At 37.2% G+C, this 19,188-nt stretch overlaps 1 non-coding gene across 1 annotated transcript; it reads right to left on the bottom strand.

Annotated features, from left to right (window-relative positions):
* Window positions 1-19,115: 19,115 nt before the first annotated feature.
* Window positions 19,116-19,188, bottom strand: TRNAT-UGU (transfer RNA threonine (anticodon UGU)). Its single transcript has one exon. It is a non-coding gene; the product is annotated as a tRNA-Thr (tRNA).

Here is a 19,188-nt window from a genome sequence, read left to right as displayed (position 1 = left end):
TTTGGCATAGTTTCACCCTGGTTCGACAGTTCAAACATGCAGGTGAGTTGGAAGTGCCGCATTCATTTGTCAAATACACCCTGTTAATTATTCCGTCGCCATCCTTAACTCACGGGAAGCTTACGCTGTGTATTGACTAATTAGACACTAAGGGTAACATCTTACTATGACTAATTAGAGTAAACTTCTGACATTCTGAAGCTAATTAGTCACATTGTGTCTGTTTGAATTTCCAATGCTGCCAGTTGAAATGTATTCTAGTTGAGAGTATTTGTGAAATCTTGCTTAGCCAAATTTTGTCAATCAAATGTCACCAGGAAATATTCCCCAATCGATTTCGCAATCCCCAATGACACAATGTTTTACCTGAAGAAATTTTCTTTGAAAAAATTTGGCGATCGGAGATATTTTTTTACGCTGGATTCTGTGTAAATATTTTGTACACGAGACAGCCTGTATTCCGGAGACTAAGCCGGACACGACAAGCAATGACGCCTTCGCTCAGGAGGCAGGTCATCAAGGACCTCTCACGTCACCGACTCAACGGGTTCATAGTACAGAGAGTCGTGGTTACATCCACAGACATCTTTCAATCTTGTCCAAATACTCTTTTATTCCGAAGTTCATAATTATTTACAATCTGTCGTACACACGTGTCACACACAATCGCCATAACACACCGCAAAGCATCGAAATGCCTTGATTCGTGATCAAGGAACCTGAAATCCGGAACGTAGCTCATGTACATTCCGCGCCCCACGCCGGAGTCCCAACGCGGTCACGTGGACATTTTTAACTCCACGCCGCCGGCGCTGACTTATCAATCATGGCGTCAAGGGCTCCAGCACGCGCATGTAGACCCACCTCGAACCAAAAACTCCTCATTATCTAGCCGCGGGAGCCGTTTATGCTTTCTTTCAACGACGACAACAATCCGGAACAGTGATCGATTCGATACGTGCAATCTGCTCGCGATCAGACACCGGGATCCCTACGCGGTGACATGAACACCTCGGTGTCCACGCCGTAGAGAACCAGGCGTCTCTGATATGCATCGGCGCATACTCGTGTTCAACTTCAAAATGACGGACACCGCCCTCGTATCGCCGTTTCTCGGAAACCGATATCTACCCAACTGTTTCGAGCACTTCTGTTCGTCACCATTTCTAGAGCTCGACTGAAGATCTGAAAAACAGCGCGCTACCCTGGGGGTAGCCTAGTTTCGCCTAGTTTCTGCCCGATTGTAGCGCCCGACTCGAGTGGCTAATCCAAGAAACTTTTGACTGACAATACAGGGTCCGTTACTCTTACACACCTCCCACGTAATTCAATTTAAGTCTGTATCTATAGCTACCGCAACGAAAATATTCATATTTTCCGATCATAACTAAACATTTTTTCCTCTGTATTAACATGAACGTAAACATAAATTTTTATTTATATTTTGTTTTATTTTTAATACGATTGTATTTTATTTAGTTAGTGACAGCCTAGTTTCGAGCAATTTCGCAGTTACGTTGACTTTTTCTCGGCAAACTAAAACCAATTAGAAAAGGTTCTATTGGGACAATAAAGTAAGGATAAGTCATGAATTTAGATAAGGAACGCGGACTGAATAATAAAAGCTAGGTGAGCATGTGAGAAGAAAATCCTGTCGATGGATAATCTTGAATTGAACCATCCTTTTAATACACGGTTCATAAATTCAAATGAAAAACACGTGTAGGTCGCAGAAAAAAAACCGATTGAACCGAGAGACAGATGATCTTGAGATTGTTAGAGCGTTTGAGAACATTGTGGAAAAATATGTGGGTAGATGAACAATGAAAAAAGAGATGCAAAAATTGGTGAAAATCCTTTTTTTTTAAGTAATATCTATTATCGCTTGAGAGCGTCGCAAGCGTTGGCGATAAAATTCACGCTGTCTACTCAGCAGTGATTTTCATCAGCACCTCTTTCATAACCGGAACCGTGAAAAGCAATTTTTGACGCCACGTTATTCTAAAGAGACCGCAAACTTTGTCTTCAAAGTTTTCCGGGTCTGAACATTCTTAGGTAGACTGATTATGTTACCGCTGCTTTTCAGAGGCAGGAGGAAGTCCAAATGCCGAGAAACAGTTAAAATGATAAGATGTCCTTCATGTATTTGTACTTATTTTGGGTGATAAATTCAAGCGTTCGTATTTAGTTCAATACAAAAAAAAAAGGTTAGTCAAGAAATGTTCAAACATTAATTTCGATTTTTAGTATTGAAAGCATTTGAACAGTTTTTTCAAAACTACTTAAGAAAAGAAAGTAGGCCATAAAAGAGCGCCAAGACCTTATCATTTTTCAGTTTTTCGATTTGATCATCTCTTGTTTCGCTGCTCAAACAAATAATCAAAATAAAAACTATTCGTCTAAAGGATTATTGCGAAGGAATTCTTTCTGCACATTTTACGCTTGGACGGGAAGTTACGCAATAGGCACTTGGGTGGTGGTTGGTGTATTCACAGCGTGTGTAACCAGGTGCGTAAAGGCACTTGACTACCACGAGACCCAATTAGACCTTCGGAATGGGAGGTTAGTTCGAACCAGCGAGCATGAATCTTATACACAGGTATTCAGAGCGCCTCGTAACTCCCACATAGTAACGACGTACCTGCTGGGCTTTCTCGTCGAGACATCTCGAAGCGAGAATTTTCGGGTATAAATCCGGTTTTACGCAAGACGCGAAAAAAAGTGTCGAGAAATCGAAAAATCGCGACTTGATCGAATGTAACTTTAATTTTACGATTGTTTTTACGAGGATGCTTGAGATTTTAAAAAATTTTCAGACATATGTCTCAAAAATTCTCGAGTCCCCAGGAAAAAGTTTACTAAGTTGAACAAAACTTTGAAAAATGAGAGTGAGAGAAATACTGGACGAGAATGCAAAATAAAACTCGGTACTTGAGAGTTTCTGAGATCGCTGATTACAAAGACGAAGTAAAAATTCGGAGAATCCGAAGGCCGACTCTTTGGACATGCTGTTACGAATTTTTGACTATCGAGTTCTGACACCTAATCAGAATCCTCAAAAGCTCGCGAGTTCATCCAAGTCACTTAATTCCTATCATTTTCAATCGCTATGTTGGATCTATTATTCTGTATTCCCAAATAATAAACTCAGGTTTGTTGTTACGTAAATAAATTAACTCAGCAATTTTAGAGAAGATAGAAATGAAATTAAGAATGAATTTTCAATAATTCATGAGCGGACATCTTTACGCCAATAACTCGTAGCCATATTGTATCAGACAGCATCGGTATAAAGTTTACGTCTATTTATTAGAGTCGCACATCGATCGATCGTTATGATCGATGTGCGATCAATCGCATGCACCATTCATCGATCCTCAGAGAAGATCGCGTATCGACCCGCGTAATTTGAAACGCTACTCAGGCTATTTCAATTTATATCAGTAGATTTGACAAGTTTCGGAATCAGCTACCTGAAAAGCTCCAATTTTTCGAATTCCAGGTCAATCGGAGGTGAGGAAAAATGTTTGTTTCCCAAATGGGAGAATAGCCTGCGACTTTGTCGCATTGTACCGAAAGTTTTTTGCAAAATTTCTCGCTGAATGAAACTTTGCATCGCTGCGTAAATATTCGTAGCGCGGTTTCGGTTGCCTATCTGATGGTGGGCGGTAAGTTTCACGGGAAACTCTCGGTACGTACAGTCTCGTGAATATAAGTGTCAGAGTTACACCGAGCGGAATTTTTAGTTCCGGTTACCGCTCAGTCCTTAACTATTTTCATTTTTTACCACAATCGAAAATTATAGTTATAGGTAGAAAATGAAAATTAGTCTGGTATCCGTTACTATTCTTTCTCATTACGATCACTGTTGCTAGATTTTCTTGTAACGGTTGCTTGTGCAACAATAAATTGACGTTAAAGCCTTATTTAACTAAAAAAGTAGAGTAAACTTCAGAAACTGATTTCGCGTTGCAATTACCAAAAAAGGATTGATAGCGCAAAACGGTTAGGCGTACCTCGTTTTTCTTAATTCCAACAAATATTCAAACAGTTTTTTTTCAGCGGTACCTGTTTTACCGAATTTTCCTAGTTACTGTAACAAATGAAAATTTTCTCAACGTATTTCACTTGTAATTCGCTGTCCTTATTTTCCATGCACAACACGGCTACCGGGGCTCACTGAATTCAAGTTACGGGAAACCCTGTATGCTTGCTTTGCGTTAACTATACGAGGAATTATTACGCCCATGTACGAACATCATAACGCTACGCCCAACTCGCATTGGCTCGGTTACGCTGCGTGATAATAATTCGGCAAGTTTCACAGGCTGTATGTTCACGGAGTACGGATTAGTAGACGATATCACGCGTCCAACTACGCGATACAGGAAGGATTAGGCGGATCGTGTTCGAAGGCAGTTTGCTACTGTGGTATAATAAACTACTTTATACGTCTACGTGTGTCTACGTGTACGAGAGGCGCGAATCTGCGTCTAGTTCTGTTGTTCCCCCAGTTGTGTAACACGTTAACACCCCGAGCTTTATATGCATACCCTGTTCCACGGAAGACGGAGATACCCGCGCAAACCAATTTTCCTAATCTCGGCTATCGCGATCTTCCGTTGACGATGATCAGGGGGGCTTATGGTTTGTTTATCCGCTCTGGTCGCAACCTAGGTCACGAAAACTATTGTCATGTCGGAAATAAATTCACGGCTAAAAGTACCGTAGACTCGGAAAAATTTCATTTCTTACAGTAACTGGAAAAATTCAGTAAAACAGGTATCGTTAAAATACTCAATTTATTGTTGCACGAGCGTTACATTTTCGCAACAGTTACAAGAAAATATAGCAACAGTGGTCGTAATGAGAAAGAACAGTAACGGATACTAGACTTTCCGATAACAGCTAGAAAACTAATTTTCATTTCGTACCTAGAACTATATTTTTCGATTGGGGTGAAAAATGAAAATAGTTAAGGACGCTCAGTCCGCTCAGGTAACCGTAATTAAAAATTTCTCTCACTGTAACTGCTGCCAAATAATTCGAAGGTATCGAGAGTCGAATCCAAATTCCTTCGTCCTGATGTCGAGAATTTCAAATTAGCAAAGGACTCTTGCCAAGGATGGGACTAAACCGAGATTCGAATTTTCCGCATAATATCCAACTTTCCACTGCCGGTATAATCCTTGCATTATCCTATGTGAATAAATGCGAATCCTACAACACTGCAAAATCATTCCACATAGACGTATAGAGGCACGGATTAATTTTGCGTTACTTGAAACATTCAGCTGCTCATCTCCGAGGCATTGCTTCAAAACTAAGATCGATTCTCGAGACGAACTTCCCTATATTATAATACATGCTATAGCAGGTACGTCCGTTTTTTGATCAGATACATATTTTATGAATTATTAGAGACGAAAGGATGCGAAATGCGAGCAACTGTTGACCCAGTTACTTGAGAAAACCGCTCCTGCTTTGACCGTATCAAACCATGAAAGGTAACGCGACGTCTCCTTCTCTCGGATCTTAACTCTTGCACGATTTTACATGTACTTATACATATACGTATACGTTATACATACCTGTGTTGTATATATATATATATACTTCGAAAGACTTCTCTAGTGCTCCAAAGATATATGTATAAGAAGGAAATTCCCCTGAAGATGAAACCTCCAGTCCAGCTCATATAACCCACGCTAAATTTCTTTCGCAAACTTCTTCAGATTTTTCTTTGAAGGACTTCGTGCATTCTTAGGTCGTTCTACCTTTTCTCCCGCAAGGTGCTCCACGAGTTCCTGGACAAGTTTTTGGGATTTTCCGTAAAAATCGCACCATTTTTAGACACTTTTGCGCAAAGCGAAGCATGTTTTGTAGATTTATCATCGGGCAATGAAAATTGTAGTTTTAGCTTGGAATGCCTTATATTATCCGTTACTCGTTTATGTTTTTCAGCAATCAATAGAGTTCATAAATATCAATGATAAGATTCTATGCCTTGTATTTACTGGAAAATAATTGTAAAATAGGTATTGTTACAATAACGATTTGAATATTGTCCGAATTGGAATAAATTGTGGTAAGAGTAACTGTTTAGTGTAATCGCAGTTGTCAAGACTAAATTTTCCGGTTGTGGCAACATTAAATCTGTACGTTTAGTTACGTACCTTCTTTTCAGTTGAATAAGCTTCTGGTTTCAGCAAAAAAACTCATTTTCATATTGCAACCAGAACTACATTTTTCGAATATGGTTATAAAAAGCGAAAATGGATAGTTGCGGACTTTACAGTACACTGAGAAAAATTTTATTTGTTACAGTTACTAGAAAAATTCATTGAAACAGGTATCGTTGAGAAAGAATAGTGACGCATGAAACTGGAAATAAAAAATGAAAATATTTAAGGACTCAGCGGTAACCGGTACTAAAAATTTCTCTCAGTATAAACGCGATTGGAAATTCCTCTCGGTTTTTCAGGCAACGCGTGATTTGTTGTGCACATGGGTCGAATATCCGTGCGCATGTAATTCGGGTTTGCATGAACAATGTACATACATGTGCACATGTATGACCCGAGTAAACTTGATACACCCTTTGCTTCCCGATCAGCTTCGTGCTGGATATGTATATACGGCTTACTCAAATTACTGTTCAAAATTGCAAACAGCGATAGCAAACAATCACCGGCCGTACATACGTATATATGTGAGCAAACCTATATTCGCTTCTCGAATACATACATACCTAATTATTCGACAGGGATGAACTGATTCGTTGCTATGATCCGGTCGCTGGATTAACGCGAATTTACCCTGGTTTGATTCGATATCGCAAATGAATTGCGACGTATGATCAGTGATAGACGTTTCAAATACTTTTTGCAGAAAATATGCGGGAATCGTGCACGTGATCATTAATTTCATAGGATTTTCATCGTCAAAGTACAAACTTACACTGTCAAGTATTGAAATCCATTGAAGTATAGAAACACAAGGTTTCAGGTTTTAGGTTTATTCGAAAATATTCCAAAATGCACTTGAATCCTGCAAAAGTAAGTAAATTATGGACAATATTCACTGCAATATCTTTATATATTACATTCACACTTCTGAAGTCGTGCTTCATTGATATTTTTCTAATTATTCAATAACGATGAAAACTTTTCATACGTGTATACTTGACACTTAATTACCGGTTGCAGGAAATAATCAAAATTTAACTATCCACGAATCGTCGCATACAAAAAGGTTGACATGAAAAATTCTGAAACAAAACTTTCAAAAAATTATTCATGAAGTGTATCGCATTTGGCAAGTTACTTTTTACAAATAAAACTTGATTTCAGGTTACGTGTCTTTTATAATTCATCAAGAACAATAATCTAATTTATTGTGATCTTGAAATATTGCCGTTGGCCCTGTTTCTCACCGTACGTAGTTTACCCATTTTCATTGTGTTTCGGAGTGGCGTATTCTGTTGACTTCGATTTGCAATCATGCCTGTGTAAACGCAATACGAATTACGCGGCAACGGTGTCAAGTGAGGTTGAATAACGTCTACTCGAGCAGTAATTGAATGAATTGAAGTACCTCTGTCGCAGTGTTACATTCCGAATTTCTAAGGCACCTCCACCTAAAAGTAACACGAATTTCGGGTCTGCTTTCCTAACCGTTTCTTCTTGCATAAGGGGGTGACATGGTGGATTTAAATATACGCAGTCCTTAAATGTTTTCATTTTTCACCACAAACGAAAAATATAGTTCTACGTACAAAATGAGAATTAGTTTTCTAGCTGTTACCGGAAAGTCTGGTATCCGTTACTATTCATTCTCGTTACGATCGCTGTTGCTACATTTTCTTGCAACTGTTGCGAAAATTTAATGCTTGTGCAACAATAAATTGACGATAAAGCCTTGTTTAACTAAAAAAGTACAGTAAACCGAACAAACTGAGTTTGCGTTGCAATTACCAAAAAAGAATCGACGATAGCGCAAAATGGTTACGCGTACCTCGTTTTTCGTAATTCCAACAATATTCAAACAGTTTTTTTAACGATACCTGTTTTACTGAATTCTTATAGTTACTCTAACAAATGAAATTTTTCGCAGTGTATCAAAAGTAAATGTGAGAAATTCATTATAAAATATAATTTTGCTGAATTGAACAGACCAGGCGTACCTGAAAATCAAAGACACGTTCATTCGTTTAACAAATAAATAAATCAGGAATGTACAATTGTATAAATAAAATTGCAAATATTAATCACTTTAGATCATTCATTCGTTCATCAATTCATTCACAAGATGAAAATACGCCCCTTATGCATAGAATGCTCGTTGTAAAATGCTTTTTTCTGACAATGCTTTTAACTAGTCTTCTTCTTTCATAAAACAACAATATATTCGTTGTTCTTCTTTTTCTTTGTTTTGAAGTCGGTTCCGCATTTTTCGTTGTACAAATTTCGTAGATGGCACTTATTTCACAAGAAAATTTGACTAGAATGCATTGAATTAAAATTGGAACGTACGTTGTAAAATTGTCAGAGAATAATTGAAATGAGGCATGAATTCTACGAATTTACTACTCCGATTCCGTAGAATCCATGCCATTTCTTCGTTTCAGCATCAACTTAAAATGCATTGCTGTTTTTTTTTTTTTTTTTTTTATCCAAAATTGCATATAGAACGGGGATGTTGAGCCATTTTTCGCGTTTGAGATACGCGAACTTAAATATTTGGATACATATACGTCAACGTCGAAACTCACAAGAGCATCCCCTTAAGGTCCAAAAAAGTTATTGAAATCCCTTGAAATCGCGTGTCACGCGAAATATAATATATCAAAAAATGTGGCGTACTAAGAAAAAAAATAAAAGAAAAAACAAACAGACGTCGAGCTGCAGAAAAGGCTTGTAAAAAAAAAAAAAAAGGTGTTTATATTCTACGTCACCACTGAACATACGTGTGCCAACCTGATGGCCATAAATTATTCTATCTTCAGAAAAATCGAATACGCCTCACGAAGGTTTTGTCGGTTCGACGTCTGCGCGGAGCTTTAAACATTTGTTCAATAGTAATCGATTTGGTAATATATTACATACGTGCAACTATAGACAACGACGCATTGTATCCAGGGTATTTTTCACTTCAGCAACATCTCGTGCAGGGAAAGCAATACAATGCAATAATACTGTGTAAAGCTTTTGCAACGGTTGTATCTACGATACCGCTGATATTACATATTCGCAAAGAACTTTGTTAATACCTCGCGTACGTCGGGACAAACAATTTTAAATTACATTTGGGTATTTGCTTCGGGGCTTATTATTCCGTTGTTCGTAATAAAATTGAAGCAAAGAAAAAACGGCTTTGAACGGCTGAGATTTAATGAATTATGAGAGATGGAATAATTATTAATAACGAGGTTCTACGGCGAACTTTTGCAAACCGAATCGTGAGGCAATTAAATATCTATCTGGTAAACAGACTGAACTGAAAAATTTCATTAGGGAAAAATAAGAAGGTGGACAATGATAGTTTGAAAACTGTGACTGCGCAAAGTCAGTCAAGTCGAATTGCATTCAAAGAATATCCTGAGTGTGAAGTCATTATAGGTTATAATTACGAAGTTTCAATTTCTTAGAAAATTTATTACCATTGTTTATAATTATTTTCTGATAATTTCTATGACAGAATGTATTTTCAAACAAAATCAACGCTAGTTTACCAAAACTGGACAAATGAGTAAACGATTTTGGGTATCGAAGTAGAAAAAAAAAAAAAAGGAACACCGTTATTACATTTCTAACTTATAAGTTGAATGTTTCCTTTTACTTTATTCGTATTCGCAGTTTCTTATTTTTTTTCGTCTACCGAGGAGAAGTTCGTTTATCAAATTTGAATTCAATCAACTGATGGCTTAATTTTTTCACCTTCAAAATCACGATCACGTTTCGATCTCATATTTCGGAACCACTTCGGCACGAGTGAAGACATCGATCGCAATGTTTGACTTGAGCCAAACGCGATGAGTCGAATTAGCGAACTCGACTCGAGTAACATGTACAGGAGCGCTTTTGAAACGGACTTGCCTCTCATTTGAAATTTCAGTTAGATTAACTGAGCCGAGAGGCATCGAGTATCCGGTTTTGTTCGGTAGACACAAGTAAAAACAAGGTTGCCTCCGGTGAACTAACCGGGTTTCGGGATCGCCTGGAATCCCTCCCAAAGGAAGCTTTTGTTCGACTCTGTTTCCGATCGTTTTTCCCACCCGGAAAGGGTTAATTATCGGAAAGATCAGCGCGGTATCAGAAACGGGGATCTGCATCTGGCTTCTTGTGTACCAAACACTGTAAACCCAGGTCGTTAGGCGTGATTAATTTGCAGAGTCGACAGAAAGCAAAACTGTTTGAAATTCGGCAGAGCAAAATTCATGCATTTTATTGCCAAAAGTTTTGGCGAACTTGTTTCTCAAAGTCTTTTTATGGCAACTTTTGAATGATGTTCGGAAAGGAATCCAAGATGCGTGAGATTAAATTTTTGTAAAATTATGGGGAACTCGTATGAATGGCAAAATTTAATACAGTCGTCGAGAAAAACTAAATTCGTTAATATAACCGGTAAACGAAAAGTTGACGAGTGTTTAAAATGAAAATAAATATAAGAAGGTTGATTCCAAGTTCTTTCGATCTTACAATTTGGGTTACCTAATTTTTTTTTAAACATACCTACGCGATTTTTTTTACACAAGATTCATAATTTCAAATCTACTGATTATGAAACGTTTTTGTTTCAAGTTAAAAATTTGCTACTGTCCTAATTGGGATAAAAGAAACTGCAATATCCGAAAGTGCAAAGTGAGATCAATATAAATATCGATTATCATAAACGACTTTGTATGATGTATAATTTTACGACATTGCACCGATATTAATTACGACGAAGAAAATCTCTTTCGCTGACTTTGTAGTAAAACGTCATCTGTTCGACCGAACTTACTAAACTTCGAACGTCATTGAATCGATTCGAAACGAAGTATCATTATCTAAATTTTTGTTTCATCATCACAGCATTTCCAATTTTTCTTTCTCTACGTTTTATGCTTAACACTCAATGCGCGATAAACTCGCGATAAAAATAAAAGCTATCGATTTTTCAGCAAGCAACCTCTTTAAGAGGAGAAAAAGTCTCCAACAGGGTCATAAAGCTGGTCACGAGTCACTGACGCGGGGCGTAAGGGTTGTTAATTTCCGTGGCGATCCATTACTTCGAATCCTCGGCGTTGCGGCCAGCTGCACGTAAGATGTTGGCACATGTTCGGAGGCTGCAATGACATAACGTACGAGTTCGTATCTACCGCAAAATGCACGTATCATTGCCCGACCAAGTTCACGTTCACTCGAACTTAAACTAAAAAAAGTAGAGTAAGCCAAAAAAAACGGCGTTGCAATAACCAAGAAAGGAACGACGATATCGCAAAATGTTTACGCGTACCTAGTTTTTCGTAGTTCCAACAATATTTTTCCAGTTACTACAACAAATGAAATTTTTCTCGGTGCATTACTTGGAATGCAATGTTGTCAAACAAAATTCCGAGACGGCGTGTTTTCGAATCAAATTCTGACAACCAACATAAATTTATTATCCTGATCGACGGAAACTAAATAAAGAAATAAATAAAAGACACGTATGGTTTTATCGGTGGAAAAATGGTTGAACTGGGTGAACGCAACTATCAAAGATGGACACCCAGTGGGATGGTTTCTTCACGCTTCGTTCATTAATAAAAACATTTCAGGGTCGGTTTTATTCGAACACGCCAAGCGCATCATGAGACCATTCCATTGGGTGTCCATCTTTGGGGCTCGTTTTCACCCCTTTAACCCACTTTTCCGCCGATGAATATAAACCCGTGTCTCTTAGTTTTCAACGTTGCACAACATGCGTGAAGTCGACGGGAAATCGACGTTCCTCACCCGTCTATGTAGCGCAATGTGGCCACGGACTAATGGCGAGGATACCGGAACATCACGAGACTCCGAAGGTGTTCGACCGAGGTAGGTAGAAATTTCCTAGATAGCACCTCGAAGGCGCCTTAACTTGGGTGTAACTTTGTAGCCGGTATGCTTTCAGCCTGCAGCGTACGGCAAAAGCAGCCAACCACTTACCTGGGCCGATGTAACTTGCACAAAGTACACTTTAACGAGGTTCGCTGAGCTTCGCCTTATATGCCGGAATAGGCGTGCTGCAGCGGGCGCCAAGGCATCGCCGGAACTAAGTTACCTTAACGAGCATGCCCTATTATAAAAGTCAACCTAATTCTAGACGTTTTCACCGTTCCCGATACAGCTTCGAGACTGCACAAAACGGGGGCTGTGCTTAAGTGCTGAACGCTCAAGCTCCGTTCACGGGAATAAACGTCGAAATGCGCAAGCGAACGAGAAATAACAACTTGGAAATTTCTTGGGGATTGCGATTTTCGTTTAATTTTATTGCCGAGCGTGAAAATATCAACGATATGAAATTGCATTTGTTTTGTCGCAAGAAAAGATAAATTTACAAGCAATTGTCCAAGTTGCGGTAAGAATTTACGCGTCCGGCTTGAAAATTCAGAAATATAATGCTAATTTGACTTGTTAATGAACTACGATTCCGATTCGTTATTTTTTTTTTTTTTTTTGAGAAAATCACAATTATTAGCGAGTTTTAAGCAATTATATAGTTTTAATAGAATGTTCTTTTGTCCCGAAAATCTGTAAGTTAGTCTCTTAAATGAACTTTGAACGTGAGCTGAATTCGAGGCTATTAATTATTTGACACGTTCATTCCCTCTGCTTCTTAACACATTTGTGACCATTCGTTAATTCGATAATGTTTTTCAATCACGTACTTTACGAATAAGTGGAATTTCCAATTTTGTACTATTTTACCGATGCGATAATTGATTCGAAAAGCGCAATAACGCATCAAAGAATTTCACGAATATACGGAATTGCAATTTTCTTTTCTTTTTTCTTTTTATTAGGAAACTGTGACAGAAATTTCACTGTGAACCTGTTTTTTTTTTACTTTTTTTTCTTATTTTAATGTCTATACAATTAGTCAAAGAAAACAAACCATTGTTGGGAACTTTGACTAATGACTTGATGACGCTGCGGGAAGATTTCCCCGACCAATGAGATCGAATTATTTGGCGCATGCGCGGTTGATTTTTAAATTTCAAGGAGTTATTTCTTTATTCTTTGTCGTCTTTGCAAAAGAGTTAATCCCCGTCGTAGCTACTTATAAAATCAATAAAATATCGAATAAATTTTTTTTTTCCATCGTCAGTTCAGATATATGAACGTAACGAGTACCATCTACGTCAGATTAACGAGACGAGACAAATTAAGTGCGTATATTGCTCCACATATACCTTTACGGATATACCGCATGCAGATAAATGATTACTTCGCATACATGAATGTCAATATAAATGATCAGAGGCTATTCTCAATTTCCTGCATCAGCACACAATGAGGTGAATATCGTTAGCAATTACCGCTGTTATGTGTGTGTGTGTGTGTGTGTGTGCGTATAAATAAGGCCTGCAACGTTGTGATATTTATTGTTACAATCAAGCAAAATACTTACATCACGATTCACGATACTGAGGCCACTGTGTCGAAATCACTTGACACTCGCGGTCTCTCATTCATTGTCAGCGAAAAATCCTTCGGCAATGACGCCCGATTTATTTGTTTCTATTTATGTACGCAACACACGAGAGACATGTTAAGAATATTCCGTACCTCATGAGGCCAATATAAAAGCCGTAAACTCTGCGTGCCAGGCTGGAACGAATCTTCGCCGACCGTTAGATCCTCGTAAATTGCTCCTTGTAATTCCGACCCGCAATTGAAACAATTATTATCGACGTTGTTATAAGTTATACAATCAGATGTTCGCAGAATATCGGTGTTATTGTCGGGCATTTCGCCCCAGTCACAGTTTGTGGTTGATATTGATTAATTTTTTACTCAACAAGAGTTATCGTCGGAGGAAAGATGGAGACAAATGAATTTCATCTTGTTTTAATGATACAATTTCGGCATGCATACCGTATTTCGATTCAATTTCTAACTAGTATCTTCAATTACATTCAATTTCTCATTCTCGATATCATTTTTCAAGAGGTCATAAAAAAAAAAAAACCTCCAATTAATGGCAGAATTAAGAAAAGGATGTAAAACAAAAGTGCTAGAAAAGACGGTATTTTTTATAAATATTAATTATCAAAATATTGTGAAATAAAGAATTCTTGTATTTGTAAAACGAAGTGAATCTTTGTATTTTCTTTTTTCTTCTCCTTCAGTTTTTCTATTACGTATAACCAGGAGAGAATTATGCAAAACTAACGAAACATCTATTTTTAAGCAAGGCGATACTCTTTTTTAATAATTCTGTACGATTGAACGGAAAATAATAAACTTTTACTGTACTGTACATTAAATTTATCGTTAATACAAACCTGCAAACTCTAAACGATTTTTCCTTTTTTGTGCAAATGGTCGATTGCTTCCGGTAGCAGGTCATGTTTATCAAAATAATATACAGTAATTTATTTGAAAGAAGATGTAGGTTGAAATGATTTGAATTATATAAAAAGTTTGTACGTATAAGGATTAAGAATTTAGGAATATTATATCAATATAAGAGTGGTTCATCTAAAAAAAAAAGAAGGATTTCTTTAGCGTGGATCCCTCATAAAACTGACGTCTAACGGTGAAAAAAAATCACCTGCAAATTTGAGCTCGATCGGATAAGATTTAGAGGTTTCGCTTTCGAGTTTTCGTTTTTACATTGAAGTAACGCGTAAAAAAATGCTCACCTTAACTCACCGTCGATTTCGCGTGGAAATTACGCAGACAAAAGTGGAAAATATCAAGAGACCTTTTTTGTACTAAATATTGTTGCTTGCAAAAAGGGTCTCTTGATATTTTTCATTTTCATTTTTGATTAGAGTGAACTACTTTAATCAATGCATATTAGCCTAAAACTACACACTCTGATAGTCTCAATGAATTCTACACACTAAAAAATTGAGATATAGAGAATATCGTAGTAAATATATAAAGTTCAAACCACTTTTCATTCAAGATTCTCAGTAACAGGAATTTTTCAAAATTCAACAACTCTTAATCAATCTTGTCTCAAATTGAATCCGCAGTCTAAAGTTCTGGTTTCACGTATGAAACATTAAATTTTCTGCACTGTAAAACCGGCTTATATTAGTCTCAGATAAAAAAAAACGGCTCGAACAAATTATTATAACGTACAAATCCTTCAACGATATTCATTAAATTCGCACCTATAGACGTAGACGTAAATTGAGGTTCTCCAGGAATTTACGAGGTTAATTGAATAAGTAATTAAAAAATACCTGAGGATTATGCCTGTGCTGAGGTAAAAAGCAAAGTGCAAAATAATTACGAAACAAATTCCGAGAGCTCAGACTAGAATTATTGCGGTACTAATCGGTTTCGATGGCTATGCTGGAATCATCAGTAATTATTCTCTCACCTCGATTTCTATTTTTATTTACACAAACCTGGGCACGTATACCTGTAATCACTCGATAATACTTCCTGCACGCTATCACGTGCTGTATTCCTAGGCTGATAGGCGCAAATGAAGCAATTATAGTGCGTATATACGACATTGTGTTTATCTGAAATCTCTTGCGTTTTCTACGAAGACGAAAAAACGAATTCTGAGAACGAAAGATGGATTAGAATTATTTATGATTTTTATTTAAAAACGCATGTAACACAGAAAAATGGTAATAAATGTATTTTTTTAACACACAAGTATTAACCGACATTCGAATTGTGTGGACCTGAAGATTGTGATGGAATTTCAGTATTTTGACAATAGATTAAAAAATAATCAAGCTACCTCACAGAATTGAGAAAAACTAAGAGCGTAATAAAGTGTCTTTAACAGTTTTTCTCTGAATGCAGATTATTTTTTGCCCTTATCAAAATTTGAATAACAATCTCGATTTTGTTTTTATGCTTGTAAAATGACGTAACAATTTACTCGAAGCTTCGAAAGCTTTCAAGCTTTGAAAATTTCGGATCGTGAAAAAGGCTAATCAAAATCGATTAAAAAAAAAAAAACCGAACAGATCTTGAAAACCTTATTAAAATTTTTAAGAAGGAAGATCGCCTCGCTCAATTTATCCGAACTCGGTGCAGATGCACATATGCGGCATTTCAAACATACCTACGACAATTGCAGAGATTGTTATTGCAGGGTTCGCTCTGAGTGAGCGAATTGAACTCACTCACAATCAGTCACAAGTTGCACAAGTATGACAGATATTCGTATCGTGATATTAGAACGAGTGAAAATTGAGAGTAGGCGAGTATAATGAGGGCATCTTGACTGGCGTGTAGTGATCTTTATACGAGATGTGGAGGCCTGGTCAAGCCATTACTCCTCGAGTCTACTATAAACAATATCATGTATAACCCTGCTGCATGTGTGCAGCTTGAGTTTTTCTGCGCCATTGCTACACTGAGAAAAATTTCATTTCTCACAGTAACTAGAAAAATTCAGTGAAACAGGTATCGTTAAAAAAACGGTTCGAATATTGTTGGAATTACGAAAAACGAGGTACGCCCAACCATTTTGCGCTATCGTCGATCCTTTTTTGGCAATTGCAATGCAAAATCAGTTTCTGAGGTTTACTCTAATTTTTTAGTTAAACAAAGCTTTAACGTCAATTTATTGTTGCAAAAGCATTAAATTTTCGCAACAGTTGCAAGAAAATGTAGCGACAGCGATCGTAATGAGAAAGAATAGTAACGGATACTAGACTTTCCGGTAACGGCTAGAAAACTAATTTTCATTTTCTACCTGGAACTATATTTTTCGATTGTGGTAAAAAATGAAAATAGTTAAAGACTGAGCGGTAACCGGAACTAAAAATTTCTCTCAGTTTAACATTGTCGCATGTATTATATCGTATATTATTTTTTTATTGATAGTGACACGATCCTGGAATTGGTATTGTTTACGTCTTGGAATCAGTTTTACAAATTGAAAACTGTCAGCTGTTTATAAATGTCTGTCATTACAGTAAAATAACTGCATATAGAAATATTTTAACAATATGATTTGTTCGGACGCGAACTTGATAGAAAATCTTGCCTCGTCGTCGGAGGAGATTAAATTTTTATTAGTACCATTAAGTAAGTAATAGAGTGTGTCAATATGAACAAAAAAAAATTTTCAATCGGTAGAGCATCTCAAATGAATATTTCAGCCAAATAATGAGCTCTTCCAGGTTCCATTTAAATAACGCTTAAAAAAAAAAAAAAAAAAAACGGAAGATATTTCAATATTTCTTTTCGGTAAACTGCTTGACTTATAAACTATTTAAGTACAGATTCTTATAGAAAATTCTACGACCTATAAAATAGTACTGAGATAGAATTTTCCTAACTCTAACCGATTAAGAGACATTCGTCAATAAACATCGAGTCATCTTGAATAAAATCGGTACAAAGTAGAGAATGAATGCCAAATTTGTGTAGTCTACGAAGACGAAAAGCTTGGTAAGATTTCTGTAGAGAATTCCGTTTGCGCGGTTAAAAATAATCCAGGAATTGCAAACACTGGACAAAACGGTTATAAACATTAGCATACCTCATTCGAGTCTGATTCATCGGAACAAGACGGACCAAATTTTTGCCGTCACTGGCCGGCCGCGTGCGGTTTTTACGCTACAGCGGCGGTCGGGAAAAGCCGGAAAATTATTGGTGCTTCTTGATGCATCAAAAGCGGGCGAGACGGAACGATATTTAATGCTGTGTGAAGACGTGTGATTGCACTGGTGTGTGCGTGTGTGTGTGCATGGTGTTTGAATATTTCGAGTGCCGTGGGCGTTGCTCGAGTTTAAAGAGAGGCCCGGCTTGTAACAACAGTGAGAATTTTATCCTCATTGCTGCTATATTTTCCACGCTGCACGCGTACTTGTAACCGTCGAAATATACGATGAATTGATCTCATTCATTTTTTTATCGTTTGGACAACCGTCGTGCGTTTTCTAGACGTGTGAAATATCTGTGAAGACTTGGAGAAATTTTTAGTTCCGGTTACCGCTCGGTCCTTGAATATTTTCATTTTTTACCACAATCGAAAAATATAGTTCTAGGTAGAAAATGAAAATTAGTTTTCCAGCTGTTACCGGAAAGTCTAGAATCCGTTGTTATTCTTTCTCATTACGATCACTGTTACCATATTTTCTTGCAACTGTTGCGAAAATTCAATGCTCGTGGAACAACAAATTGACGTTGAAGCCTTATTTAACTAAAAAAAGTGGAGTAAGCCTCAAAAACTGATTTTGCGTTGCAATTGCCAAAAAAGGATCGACGATAGCGCAAAATGGTTACGCGTACCTCGTTTTTCGTAATTCCAACGATATTCAAACAGTTTTTTTCAACGATACCTGCTTTACTGAATTTTTCTAGTTACTGTATCAAATGAAATTTTTCTCTGTGTGAGATCACGGTATCTTCATCGCAGCAAAAAAACGCGGAGAAAAAAAGGGTTAAATTTTTTATTTCCTGTTTCCCTATGAAATTAATCATCCGTTTTACAAGAGAATTAAAACGTTAATATCCGCTCGACAAACCATATTTTCACCGTATCCGTACAATGTACATTGTCATACCACGTCTGTTCAGACAGGTGTGACCGGTTCGACGCTTCATCGGTTCAAATAATTTCCACACCCATCCACATCGCACCGCATTTATGTATTCACCTGTTTAAATGTGTACATATTGGCGAAACCGCGTAATTAGTGCTGAACGATTCTGATGAAAATATGCGGTGAATTTGTCGAATTATCGTTGTATATTAATTGATCATATAATAATGGTTCGTACGTATTTTATCGTCCAAGATTTATACAATAGCTTGATTCGTTCCTTTCGAGTTTGCGATGATTTGAAAATGTCAAACGAGTAAATAAGTTAAGAAGATGCGAGTAAATGGGAATTTCGTACGAAATGAAGCGTTGAAAAAAAAACATAACAAAAACAAAAAAAAAAAATACCTGCCCCCAGAGAGATTTGAACTCTCGACCCCTGGTTTACAAGACCAGTGCTCTAACCCCTGAGCTATGGAGGC

This window comes from Neodiprion pinetum, chromosome 2 (assembly GCF_021155775.2).
Source record: "Neodiprion pinetum isolate iyNeoPine1 chromosome 2, iyNeoPine1.2, whole genome shotgun sequence".
In the NCBI taxonomy this organism is placed as follows: domain Eukaryota; kingdom Metazoa; phylum Arthropoda; class Insecta; order Hymenoptera; family Diprionidae; genus Neodiprion; species Neodiprion pinetum.
The sequence above is the reverse complement of the archived record's forward strand: the minus strand, read 5'-3'. Positions and strand labels throughout refer to the sequence as shown.